Source organism: Pleurodeles waltl, chromosome 1_1 (assembly GCF_031143425.1).
Source record: "Pleurodeles waltl isolate 20211129_DDA chromosome 1_1, aPleWal1.hap1.20221129, whole genome shotgun sequence".
Lineage (NCBI taxonomy): Eukaryota > Metazoa > Chordata > Amphibia > Caudata > Salamandridae > Pleurodeles > Pleurodeles waltl.
Genome location: NC_090436.1, coordinates 565,522,003 through 565,535,658, shown reverse-complemented (window position 1 = coordinate 565,535,658; position 13,656 = coordinate 565,522,003). Strand labels below are relative to the sequence as shown.

The 13,656-nt window shown below is 40.8% G+C and overlaps 1 protein-coding gene across 15 annotated transcripts in view; it reads right to left on the bottom strand.

The window, feature by feature from the left end:
• PAM (peptidylglycine alpha-amidating monooxygenase) overlaps positions 1-13,656 on the bottom strand; it is a 1,007,326-nt gene that overhangs the window by 616,712 nt on the left and 376,958 nt on the right. The window lies entirely within an intron of this gene.

Here is a 13,656-nt window from a genome sequence, read left to right as displayed (position 1 = left end):
ATCAAAACCTGATATTCCTCCCCACTAACAAGGTGCAAGAAAAGGCATTACAAATGTGCCATGATTCACCTGTAGCTGGTCATAGAGGCATCAAGGCCACACAAGAACTTCTTTCACGATTTTTCTGGTGGCCTACCTGGAAGCTGGATGTGGAAAGATACGTCCAGGCCTGTCCCATATGTGCCCAAATCAAGATACCCCATACCAGACCGGCAGGATTACTACAGCCTTTGCCTGTTCCACCGGCCCCATGGCATACCATCTCTACTGATTTTATGTGTTCACTCCCACCATCAGCGGGAAACCGGGTCATCATGGTCACGGTGGATTCTTTCACGAAGATGGCTCATTTCACTGCCCTGAAAAGGCTACCTACTTCTCAGGAACTAAGTCAAATATTCATTGATCATATCGTCCGTCTCCATGGACTTCCACATACCATAATATCTGATAGAGGACCTCAGTACATTTCCCGATTTTGGAGGCATTTTTGTAAAACACTAAATATTAATAGAGCCCTGTCTTCAGGATTCCATCCTCAGACCAACGGCCAGACCGAGCGTCTGAACCAAGGACTAGAGCAATATCTTCGATGCTTTTGCAATTCTACCCAAAGTAACTGGAACACTTACCTCTCTATAGCAGAATTTTCCTACAATAACTCAGTCCATAGTGCCTCCAAGGTCACTCCCTTTTTCTGTTCATATGGTTTTCATCCTACCTCTTTTCCTACTTCTCCACAATCCAACTCTCCTCTACCCGCTATTACCTGTTTCTCCAAACGCCTTCTCCAAATCCATAGACTAATTCGATCTAATTTGTTACATACCAAGAGATATATGAAGAAGGCTGCAGACAAGAGACGTGCTACCAATCCAGACTATCATCTGCAAGATAAAGTCTGGCTCTCCTCCAAATTCTTACCCTCACGTCTTTCTCAAAATAAGTTCACACCTCGTTACTATGGGCCTTTCCGTATTCTTCAGTTGGTCAATCCTGTCACTGTCCGTCTTCACTTACCTCATACATGGAAGATTCATCCGGTCTTTCATGTTTCTCAGCTTAAACCTTATGTGCCTGACCCTTACTCACGTCAGTTTCCTTGTCCACCTCCTGTACTCGTGGATGATGTTCCTGAATATGAAGTACAGGAAATTTGGGACTCTCGTCTTTTTCACAAACGCCTTCAGTATCTGATTCATTGGAAGGGTTATCCTCTCAGTGAATGCTCTTGGGAAGATGCATCTTCTGTTCACGCTCCTCGCCTGATTCAACGCTTTCACCGTTTATTTCCTCTCAAACCTGGACCTTCGGGAGGGGGACCTACTGTCGCGCCGCGTGGTGCGGCGCGAGCCGAATGTTCGGCACAAGCCGGGCGTTCAGCTGGGGCCGCACAGCGCGTTTCTAAAACGCGGCGCGCCCCCAGCCTTTCATGCACTTTACGAGGCCCCAGGCATTGGATGGGGCCTCGCTCTGTCGTTTTCCACCGCCTTGCTGGGGTCTCCTGACCCCCCTTACCTGTTCTTCTTTCTTCCTTCTTATCCTCTTTCTTTTCTTCTTTCTGGGGTCTTTTTTGTTGTACCTTTTTTATGTCTTCTTCCCTTCCCAGGTTACCTTTCTCTTCCCAGCATTCATTGTTCCCTATTCTCTATGGTTTCTATTCTGTTTTGTTCTATGTACCTCTCCCTGTCTAATATGGTGTCCTTTTACTTCCTGTGGGTCACTTCCTGTCCTTTGGTATATAAGGGCTGTGTTTTCTTCATTTCCTTGCGCTGCAACACTTTCTGCTCAGTTAGTGTCTTCGCTCCTGATTTCCTCCCCTTTTTGGTTCTGGATTTCAGCATTCTGTGTTTCCTGACTTTTGCTCCTTTTGGATTCTTGTTTGTTTGTTCTTGTTTTTTCTAGGAATCTTCCTGTTGGAGGTTTTTCCCCTTTTTCTAAGGGTTTTTTTCCCTCTGGCGCTATTTTCTGAAGGGCACGGTCTGTTGTTGGCGTCTCCATTGCCTACAGCACCTTGGCTACCAGAAAGAGTCGCCCCTTTTTGGGCCAAAGTCGAACATTGAAGATCCACGCCACCAGATCTGCAAATTCCAGGCGCAAGCAGCACGTGAGTCGTGACAAGAATATGACATTGGTGGAAGGTCACTTAGCGGGACTGATCTCTTGAACTCACTGTACCAAAGATCGTCAAATGTGTGACAGTCAGAACTCATTCTCCACACATGCACAAGGTATTTTTCTCTGTCTTTAAAGTCACATTCTTCTTCTATCTCAGCAAATCCTTTTAGAATCTTCACAGATCCAGCAGTTGAAGTACCTAGCTTTGTTCCAATTTTGCTCATAGTGTCATCACTCATAAGAATATGTGCCTTTATGTGCCACTGAGAATCTCTGGGTCAAGTTTCTTGTACAGAATATGAAGCAGGATTAAGTGTCTTTTGTCACCTGTTCCATAATGTACCCATAACACTGATAATCCTCGATTTATGAACATTGCAACAAATCTAAGTAGCACAAAATAAACATCTGTGTCATTTGACAGTACAATGACTCGAGTGGAACCATTTCAAACAGCCCACTCAACATGTGGCAAAACATGAAGGTCAGGTCCTCCGATTTGCTGTAAAGATCTTGAATAATTAGGCCTGTATGTTTTGAACACATCTCTGTAGGCACCAGGCCCTTGTTGACAATCATTCCACTTGCAATAATTGGAAATTCAGTGTTCACTGAAGCATCAGCAATGTTTTGGGGAGTTAACATCTCTAAGTTTATCTTGTTTGATGTTGATGACCTGAATTTATCAAGTTGCACAGGCATAGCTGTTGAATTTTTAATGCAGGCAAAGTAAATTGTTCCACTCGCAGACATTTGTCTGATTCTCTCACATTCTTTGACAGATAGTTCAGGATAAATGTCAAAGACAAAGTGCAGTTCTTGCAAGGTGCACACTGACTTTGATATCTGTATAACAGTCTGAACGACTTCTCCGCAGTCTTGCATGGATGAAATCTTGACTATTCAAAATTGTAACACATAGTCCACAACAACAGCAGTTTTCAATGAAGAAAAGTTTTAAATTGAAATTGCTCAGGTGAAAATGTTTTCACTGGTTTAGTTACAGCATCTCCATCAAATAATGTGTTTGTTGGAAGAAGATCATGTGACAGAAGGTCCGTGATTAATTCACGCCTTTCTTTTGCTACACCCATCTCTCTATGTGCTTGCAAAAGTTGTTTTTTGTAGCCTGTTTTGTAGTGGCTGGTTGGACGAAACTCTTACTATGGCAATTAAAGTGTGGAAGTTTAGCTTTAGTGATTATGTCAAACAGCTTTTTCTCTTTCAATACAAATCTCTCCTGCTTCAGCTCTGCGTATAGGTTTGATCCATGTTCTAAGACATCTAGCAGATGTCTTTATATCGTTATCTACATATTGTTTGGTCACAAGGCTGTGTAGTAGCACAGGCTCAGTCATTTCAAAGGGGTTTTCTTGCTGCTGCATGAAATGAAGAAGGCTGTCAAGAGGGTTAATTAACATTCCCCTCTCTTTCCCAAAGGTTCATGGTGAAGAACAGTTTCACGATTGTCCATTCATTTTGAATTTGTCATCGCTCTGGAAACATTGCAAATAGAAAGAATTTCATGGTAAACTAGCTGCCATTGAGCAACATATTCACTTTTATGTGTCTGACCAAAGATTCCCTTGGAGCTCTTCTGTGATCTCTGGATCGTCTGTTCCACTATCATATCTGGAGCCACAGCATTGAACCTTTCTCTTGGTCTTTCACCACAAAATGTCCTTGGATGAATTCTCTGTAGAGGTATGATTTTTCCACCTCTAGCTTCTTCACTCTTTCCAAATACCAGGACCCATATCTCAGGTAGTTTATGCGTCAAATTTGCAAAACACAATAATCATTGACTCAACACTCTTTATATACAGCTCCCAGTCATCTTCACAATCAGCATGCACCAAGTTTTCAACTAGAGCTGTCATGTGTAAAACTTCTCCTCTGTACTTGAAAAGTTCTTATTTTTCTTTTGCACTCTTTGACAAACTGTACGAACTTGGTTTTCAAGTTTTCTGATTTAGAACTGAGGGTATTAAACATTGTCCGGTTTGCATTCTATCTTTTGAATGATGTGCAGCATGTTCCTTGTTCACTTCTGGGATAAGATATGAAAAACCTAATTTGTTATTCTTGTTTCAGAAAGCATTCCAATGCAATGTCTCTATAGACTCAGATGTGATGAGCATACCTTGTAAGTAACAAACATAATGAGTTCCGCTCAAAACTGACTGGACATATTGCTTCCAAAGATTTCAGCCTCAATCAATGCATTGTCTATGTCACATCTACTGAGATAACTTCCTGCACACCGCAATGCAACTTGTCATGTGGAAAACGCCCATCATTGGATAAAGATCATCTTATTCTACTGGATTACTCATAAAAATGTCAGTTACAATACGGAAAACACCTTCATCGCAGAAAATTGGCAGGATAGGCTGGTCTTCAAGCTGAGCAAACACATTTTGGAAATATTTTAGAGCTGTGTAGACTGTTGTGTAGTATGTGACTGGAGATAGTATTACTGGTTAAAACCCAGCCTTTTTTCAGTGGGATGGTATTCTGGGAGATAAGACCATGAATTCAAGCCCATAGAGGAAATGGCTTTTCTTCTTCCTTCAGTCCGCACCGAATATGCAATTTGATAAACTCAGGTAATTCTTCTTTGCAGACTGCAGCATCAGGTAGAAGAAGATCCATGTCCTCAGCCACTTAAAACTTTCTGGTAGACTGGTACTTGTTGACGGCTTGTATTGATTTTGCAAATGTTGGCAAGGCAGTTGGGATACATGTTTGCAGTTTTGTTTGTTTATGCCTACAGCTGACACAGCTTGTTTTCCAGCAGCTACTTCATTGGTACAGTCTTGAAAAAGCACCATGCCAGTATCATGTGTGCTGGATGTTTCAGACAAAGAGGAACTGTCTTCAAAATCATAATTATCAAGAGCAGCAATCATAAATTATTTCCTGGTTAAGTGACTTGGCAGTGGTGTGCTTTCAGATTCATTAGATTTTACGTCATGAGCTGCTGACAAGTTCCTGCTCTGTACTATGTCATTATAACTTGTTGATACACCAATTCATTGAAGTGATTAGCTCTCTACTTTTGCACTTGTCATAGATCATAGATTGTGTGGGCAGTCATCATGTGTAGCAGAGTTTCTTTTTCACAGAGATGTAATTCATAAAACATGATTTGAAAAAGACAGTACATTTGCACAGCATAAGCCTGTGGGTTAAAGGGATTGTCTTCCACTTTGTCACTTACATCTTCAAAGCTATTACCAATGTTGTTGAATTCTGTTCCTAACTCAGGGACTTTAGTTTTTATCAGTTTTGCTTTGCTGATATTAAACAATGATGTAACAAGTGCTAAGACAACATCATGCATTCTTGTTGACTCCCATGATTTGTTGAGCTCCGGGGCATCACAAAATTTGTCATTAAATCCAAAATCTAAATCTTTCAGGATGTTTCTTAAAATGGTTCCTGCTGATTTTACTGCATCCTGTGATCTTATTTTGGTAGTAAGAACTTCAGGAGTCAAATCAGCTGAGAACACCATAAGTGGCTCATTCTTTTTGTTAGGCTGACAAAACTGAATTCTTTTATTGTACATTCTCAGCAGAAAAATCATAATTTCATTATAATGGCCCAGTACAGTTTCATCAATCTTGACCATTATTTCTCTGATCTCACCCAGTGTGAACCTGTAGCCAGCACTCAAGAGTGCCTTTAAAACTTAGGGCCAGATGTAGCAAAGGCCCAAATTGTGACTTGCAATTTGCGAGTCCCTGCGACTCGCAAATTGCAAGTCGCAATTTGGGATGCAGAAAGGTGTCTCAGACACCTTCTGTGAGTCGCTATGGGGTCGCAAAGACCCACCTCATTAATATTAATGAGGTGGGTCGCAATTTGCGACCCCATAGCGATTCAGGGCACTCACGTCTGGCAACAGCAGACCTCCATGTCTGTGACTGCTTTTAAATAAAGCAGTTTTTTTTTTTCCAAAGTGCAACCCGTTTTCCTTAAAGGAAAACGAGCTGCACTTTGAAAAATAAACCGAAACCTTTTGTTTCGGTATTTTTCAGGGCAGGTAGTGGTCCATTGGACCACTGCCTGCTCTGAAAAATTATTTTTAATGCCAGACACATTTTACTTTGTTGAAGAAGTTCTCAGATTTTGTAGTTAGCAGCAGTCTGTCAGGAGGTAAAGATCCTCTGCTACCTCCTGCCTCGCTCATGTTTTCAAATTTGAATCAACTGAAAACCTGAAAGAAAAACACCATTAAAATAAATTACCAAAATTATGGCTAAAACACATAGGGCCTGATTACAACTTTGGAGGAGGTGTTAATCCGTCCCAAAAGTGACGGTTAAGTGACGGATATACCACCAGCCGTATTACGAGTCCATTATATCCTATGGAACTCGTAATACGGCTGGTGGTATATCCATCGCTTTACCGTCACTTTTGGGACGGATTAACACCTCCTCCAAAGTTGTAATCAGGGCCATAATTATAGAGCCGCCATTTTGGAGAATGGTGGTATGGTTGCCCTGAGGAGATATCCTCTGTCTCTATAAGGCTACTTGACCCCCAAAACCTATGTTTTGACACCAAAATGAAGTATATAGGTCTCATGGTTCCTGAAATATTATGTCATCACTGCAACACATATACCATTTTTAAGAATGTCATCCAGAAGAAAATCGGGCCGGATTAGCAATATCTACCCAGACTAAAATACTTCTCTAATGATTCAAAAACACAAATCAAAAATGAAAATCTCTGGACAACATATACAGAGGCATATCAGGGGACCAGGATTACACAGGATGACTCAGGGAATTATAGGCGCATCAGTCTTTTAGATGGGATCTGAAAGATCTTTTGCTGCCAAGTGGCAGGCTAATTGACCGACTGGGTCCAATCTAATGATATCCTTGTTGACCTCCAAGCAAGCTTTAGCCCATAAAACAGCACCCTAGATCAAATCTTAAACATTTTTGACCTTATACTGGAAAACAGTAGTACTGGGTAAGGGCAACCTCTATGTAATCTTCATAGATTTAAAATCTGAATTTGACATGGTTCACAGATATGGGATGTTCTAGATAAAACAAGAGTCCCAGCTAATATCTTAGATATTATTATAAGGATTCATGAGAACAACACAGCTCAAGTTAGATATGGGACGAATGGGGAACTCACAGAAGAATTTAGGCTTGAGAAGGATGTCCGTCAGGGGGGTATCCTAGCCCCGACACTCTTTGCTCTGTATGTCAACAACCTGGCCAAAGTTTTAAAACTTGTAATCAACGTCGCTCCAAATATTGGCCCCACAGAAATCCCTACTTTGCTATTTGCAGACGATACCTTGCTCATTTCTAAAACTCCAAGTGGTTTGCAAGCAATCTTAAGTAATTTCTTGCTGTTTTGTTCTGATGAGGCCTCCAGTTAAATATATCTAAAATGAAATTTATAACACTGAATTGTCGTAGGCCTCCCCACATAACAATTGTCGCCAATAACTCCCCCCTTGAGCGTGTGCATGATTTTGCCCATTTGGGGCTGACTCTGTCCCACAATTCTAGTTGGAAGGAGGAGGTCAGCAGGAGTACACTCAAACTCCAGCAAGAGTCGGGGCAATTCTTGAAAATGTCTAAAAGAATGAGATCTAGGAATTTAAAACTAGCTCTTGAACTCTACAAAATAAAGACAAAAATCACTGCTTTATATGGGGTGGAACTGTGGGGCCATTCATGTAGTCTACAGCAGAGAATCGCTTCCTTAGACAACTGCTCGAACTCCTATAAAGTACTCCAACATTTCATTTGGGGTAGGATGTGGAATTGTACCCAATATCTTTCATAATTCAGTGCAGACCTCTTTTGTTTTGCATAGGCTCTGGACAACAAGGAAAGTGGAGTCCTATAGGTCCTTCATTACAGAACTACTAACCTCTACAAAGCATTTGAGAATCCCTTGGTTGCCATACTTAGAGAGTATGTTTAAAGCTCTTGACCTAAAGGTCTTGTGGGTCACTCTTGATGAAGCTGCTCAGATTTCAAAGCAGCTCATCAAAGATAGGTGCAGAGATTATCTTTGGAGTGAGCAGATCCAAAAATGTCCTTCAGGAAGCTTAACTAGGCAGTTTTTAGATCATAATATTAACCCTCTCCATGAAGAGTCCTTAAACGCCATACAAGGCTCTTCCCTTGACGTTTCATTACAGAACACTTCAATTGGCTGAATTTGCATGGAAGGAGGGAATTCTAGCTATTCTAGTCATCTTTGTCCAACGAACAATACTACTTGTTATACGACCGCTCATCTTGTTTTTATGTGCCATGCTCTTAGATCACACCCCAAGAAATGGATCCACCCTGTGTGTCAATTACTGGGTCTGAGATTCTTCCAGCTACCTTTAAGGGTATTGAAATCGGACACCAGGAAAGTGGTTGTGATTAGTATAGTAAAGAATTTACGTGTATCCTGGATAATGCGTAATCGTGTTGGATTTGTGGCCGAACCAGCACTTGCATGTGCCCATAATTCCTTAGATGCCCATCCGATGAAGTGCAATTGGGATCCCTTACTGGCCACTGGGTAGGAACAGTGACTGTAATTAGTGTGGTAGTTTTAAATCATTTATTTTTTGATGATTTTAACCCTTGTTCTTAATCTATTTATGTCATTCTACGATTATTGCATTTATGGAACTGTTGTTCGATGTATGTGTTCTATGGAGTTGTAATCCAAAATAAAATTTGATCGACTGATTGATATATATATATATATATATACACACACACACAAAAATAGACACACACAAACACACAAATATAAAAACATTTGTTTATCTATTTGTTTATCTATTAGAATTATTATTTGTTTTAATTATTTTTTTTATTTAGAATATTTTTAGGTAATACGTTCAGTGAATAGTTTAGAAGTTACACACACTTTCATAATCATATTTATATGTTTTTGATATATGATTTGGGATTTTGAGGCGTGGTGCTAATCTAGAGTGGAGGTTCCTTTGTTGTATGCATTAAGTGATTTTTTTCCTGATGAAAAGTGGTCCTTTTCCATGTGTTGCAGAATTTTCTTTGTAATGAAGCTTGATCTTGCTAACCTATCCACTTGGGAATTATTTAAAAGCTTGGAGTCCATGGTAATTTCGAGGTTGCCTACCTCATTAACACTTTGGGAGGTGGTTCCAGATAATCAGGCCAGGCGCCGAGTGGGCCATCACTTTTTCAATCACTAAAGGTTAAGTTTTTCCGTTTTGGATGCAATCAATTTGAGATGTCTCCAGATTATCCATTGATCAATAACTCAGAGGAAACTGAAGAGTTTTGAGTTTCCCATGTCTTCTATGCTTTCCAGTTTAAGAAGTATTTGTGTGGCATCAATGTAGTTCTAGCAGGTGAACTGAAATTCGTTGACCATTGCCAGTAATAACTTCACGTAGATGTTGAAAATCATGGGTGAGAAGAGAGAGCCTTGAGGGACTTCTGCTTTAATGATGTAGGGTTTAGATGGGAAAGATGGAGTATGGATGACATTTGTTCTATTTTGAAGGTAGGATGCGATCCAATTCAGAGCAGTCCCCTCTATGCTGGCTTCATGTAATCTGTGAATTAGGGTGTCATGATCAACTGTGTCAAAGGTGGCTGAAAAGCCCAAGAGAAGTAATGCAGTGACCCTAAAGTGATTTAGTTTGGTTTTAAGGTTGATTAGGGCAGATTTAGTGCCACCTCCTGGAGGGGATCCTGTTTGAAAGTCAGAAAGTATGGAATTCAATGAATTAGGACACATGGGTGGAGGATGCTCCTTCTATCAGTTTGTCCAGGAGTGGCCCATTTGTAATAGGGCTGTAGTTGTTGGGGTCTTGAGGGTCCAGGTTTATTTTCTTTAATAATGGGCAGAAGTATGTTTTTTTAAAGTCTTCTGGAAAAACTCCTGTAGTTACGGAATTATTGATGAGTGCTCTGACTAGGATGGCAGTAGATGTATTTTTAAAGGGTGCTCTTCTAGATTTTTGGTGGACACCTGTCAGAGGGGTAGCTGGCTTGCCTGCTTGTTTTGACATTATCCATAAATTTAGTTTCTGATAGTTGTTTGAAGGAATGCAGAGGCTCTGTTAACCTATCCTGGGAGGTCACTGTTTTAAATGGTTTTGTGCTGGCGGGTTTCTTTTGGTTTAACTAGGAATCCCACTTGTCTGTTTTGGTTGTGTAATGTGTTCCTAGTTTCTCAGTAAATTATGGAGAAATGAGACTGGTTCCTTCTGTGCATTTACGTTTACAAACTACTGTGAGAAATTTATAAAATTCTTCATTTACACATTTTGCATTTTGAATTTTGTTTGAGTAATGGTTTTTCTTTTAGCTTTATTGCTAGATGACATGTACATTCTGTTTTGTTTGTGTAGGTGAGTTTTGTCATGAGTTCTGTTTTGAGCCACGAAGCTTTGCAATGTGCTGCTTTATCTTTTTTCTTTAGTTCTTTCAAGGGGCTTGTTTTCTTTTGTCATGTTTTGTTGTTTTTAGTGGTATTAAGATGTCAAACACACTCTGGAGACATTCATAGAGTTTAAAAAAAAAATACAAAATGTTTTATTCATTTATTAATACGTGCACCAACACAATCATAAGAGATACATCATCAAGCACAGAAGAACATTGCAACCTCCTTTTCCTCGGGGTTTTGTCCCTTATAATGTCACTTTTGGGGGGTCGCCGTGCTACATTTAATATGTCCTTGGTCGTTTATGTGATGCCCAGGGCGTCCTGCGGCACCAACCGGGATGGGTCTTATTTCGCCCCCACAATGGGCCTCACTTTATATGGAGGAGTCGGTCCTGCCAGCAGCCTGGCACATTCCGGTGGTTGTGGAAGTCACCACAGTGGGCCACATGCTCTCCTGGTTCTGTTCTTCTGCTGGGCGAGCGCGGCCGGCTACCTGTCTCCCAGCTCGACGGGGTTTCCCAGCTGCATTCAGCCACTCCAATAGTTCTCCTGGTTCGCTGTGTCGTCTCAACGGCACCACCATATTCCACTGCCAGGCCAGTTTGCCGACCAGTCCAGTGGGGCAGAAGTCTTCCTCCTTAGGTGGGGGACGACTGGCCCGGGGTTGGTGCGTATCAGGGACAAACCTGGCAGTTGGCAGGTGCGGCCTCCCCCACAGGCCCACCCTAGGTCACGCAGTCCCCAGGCCTCAGTACTTCAGTGTACCTTTAGCGGGCTAGATGGCTCTGGGATGACCTGTTCCCCATGCTTCTGTTGCAGACTGCCTCCGGCATGCTCAACCCAAATGTATTGTCTTGGGAAGTGGGCAGATTTGTCGGATGTCGGGTGGCCTGGCGGAGCTCTTTCAAAGCACATCCGCCATGCTCGGCTGCACTCCCATTCTTAGAGTTTTTTATCTGAATTTACTGTATACAGATCTGTGTTGAATGTTAGTTGTTTTTTAGGTCCCCAAAATTCAGTTTGTTCCAAGGTTGATATGTAGTTGCATATAAGGTGGGCTTAGGTGTGCTGAGCTGTGGAGTTTTGTGCTGGAAAGCTAGCAAGTAGTTGTTTGACCAGATGACTGAAGTAATACTTTAGAAGGCAACTAGTTCTGGATTGGAAATATTACATCTAGGATGTGTCCAGTGAGATGTGTGAGTTTGGCCATGGTCTGTTGTAGGTTAAGTGTGTCTAAGCAAGTGATGATGGTTCTGGGATGTAGCATATAGGTTTGTCATACCATATGTTTAGGTCACCAACAGGGCTCAAAAAGTCCACTCCACCACTCATGGCAAGTCCTATTTGATCAGGTCGAGCTATTTTTAATACTTACTCCTCCCTTCTGGTGAGTTGACACTGAACAGGGGTTCTGTTCAGTTGAAAAGTAGAGGGGCAATAAAATATGCCTTTAAATCTTGTTCTTATGTCACATTTGCTCTGTGTTCACAGACAGAGTTCAAAAGTCAGTTTTCTTACAACTAATTTTCCTTCTGACTACAGAGATCTAGTCAACTGTGCAAACATTTCAAAATATATTTCAGTAGTTGTGAAAGTCCTTTTATATATATTTTTGTGTGATGAAAAAATATTTTAATAGGATGAAAAGAAATCAGAATAATTTACATGTTGATGTGCAAAGGATATGTTTTCTGGAACCCAATTTTCACAGATTGTTAATACACTATATAGTTTTATCAGTAAAGCTGCAAGTTAGTGGAGATGTTTTTGAACATTTCTTGGAAGGTTACTGTGTGTAGATGACAATATGTTACCACATCATGGTTTAGTAATATATTCATTAAAATTGGGTGTTTAAACAAACTGAGAAACACTCCTTCCCTGATGGCAATTTTGTTAGTAAAATAAAAGAAGTCCCACGTTTTGTGGGCTAGGCCTCATTAGTATGTGCTCGATTCTTGTGATGCATACAGCAAACTTTAGTCTACTTAATCAAACAAAAGAGATTTTTTGTACTGCAGAAATGCACATATTTGAAGGTGCAATCATATGTGAGAGTTAAGAAAAAGGCGACTCTGTAAACTGTTTGCCTAGGATCACACAAATTGAGACAGGTTTAGGGTCAAGTATATCATTACCATTAGGTCAAGTAGATTATTTAAGTTGCTCGACCTGCAGGTCTAGTAAAATGTTTATAATTTTCCGAGCCTTGACCAAGGATGCATAGGTTTGAATATATAGTGTAGGAAGAATTGAGGCTGTATCTAGAACTGTGTATGAGAATATTCCTTTGCTATCTGTGGTCTATATAGATGGAGGAAGATACAGGAGAAGGTTGGAGTAGGGTTGTACCTGGCGATGAAGGTCACACAACCTTGTATGGAAACATCCTCAGGTTGGGTGAGATTTGTTGTTTCCTTAAATATAATACTTTGCATCCCTTCTCTTTTCCCTATGCAATTTTGTATGACAGTTTGATAGCCTGGAGGAACAGCTACATGCAATACTGGAGCCATGTCATTCCCCAACCACGATTCGGTTATGGTTCTGTGTCTGTGAGTAAGTCATAAGTAAGTCGTAGATGTGGTACTTGTTTTAGAAAGGAATCAAGCATTTAGCAATAAGGGAGTGATCGCGCAAGAGGCAGCAGAAAGAGCTGTGGTATACAGATGTTATGTGAGAGCACTCTCATCCGCAAGAGTATCTTGGCAATGAATAAAGATAACAGGGGGAAAGGTATAATACACACCTTTGTGCAGGGCACATGGAAGTATTGCATACAAGGCATAAGTACGCATATACAGCAAATTGAACAATCACTTGCGGGCTGATCTAAGATGTTACTGACACTGTCTCAAGCCAATGGCTGGAGGAGGAAGAACACAAAAAAATCAATGGTGTGAAGACAAAAAAACACATCAATGGTTTGTAAAGGGCTGACCTGATGCCCATGCTATATATGATGAGGCATAAAATAAAAATATTTTTAGGCATACAGCTATGGCTGTCTGGAGGTGAGACCTAAAAAGAACTTTTGGCAAGTTAGAAAGAAAACATAAGCTGTGTTTCCATTACCTACATTTAGAGGGCAGTATTAGAA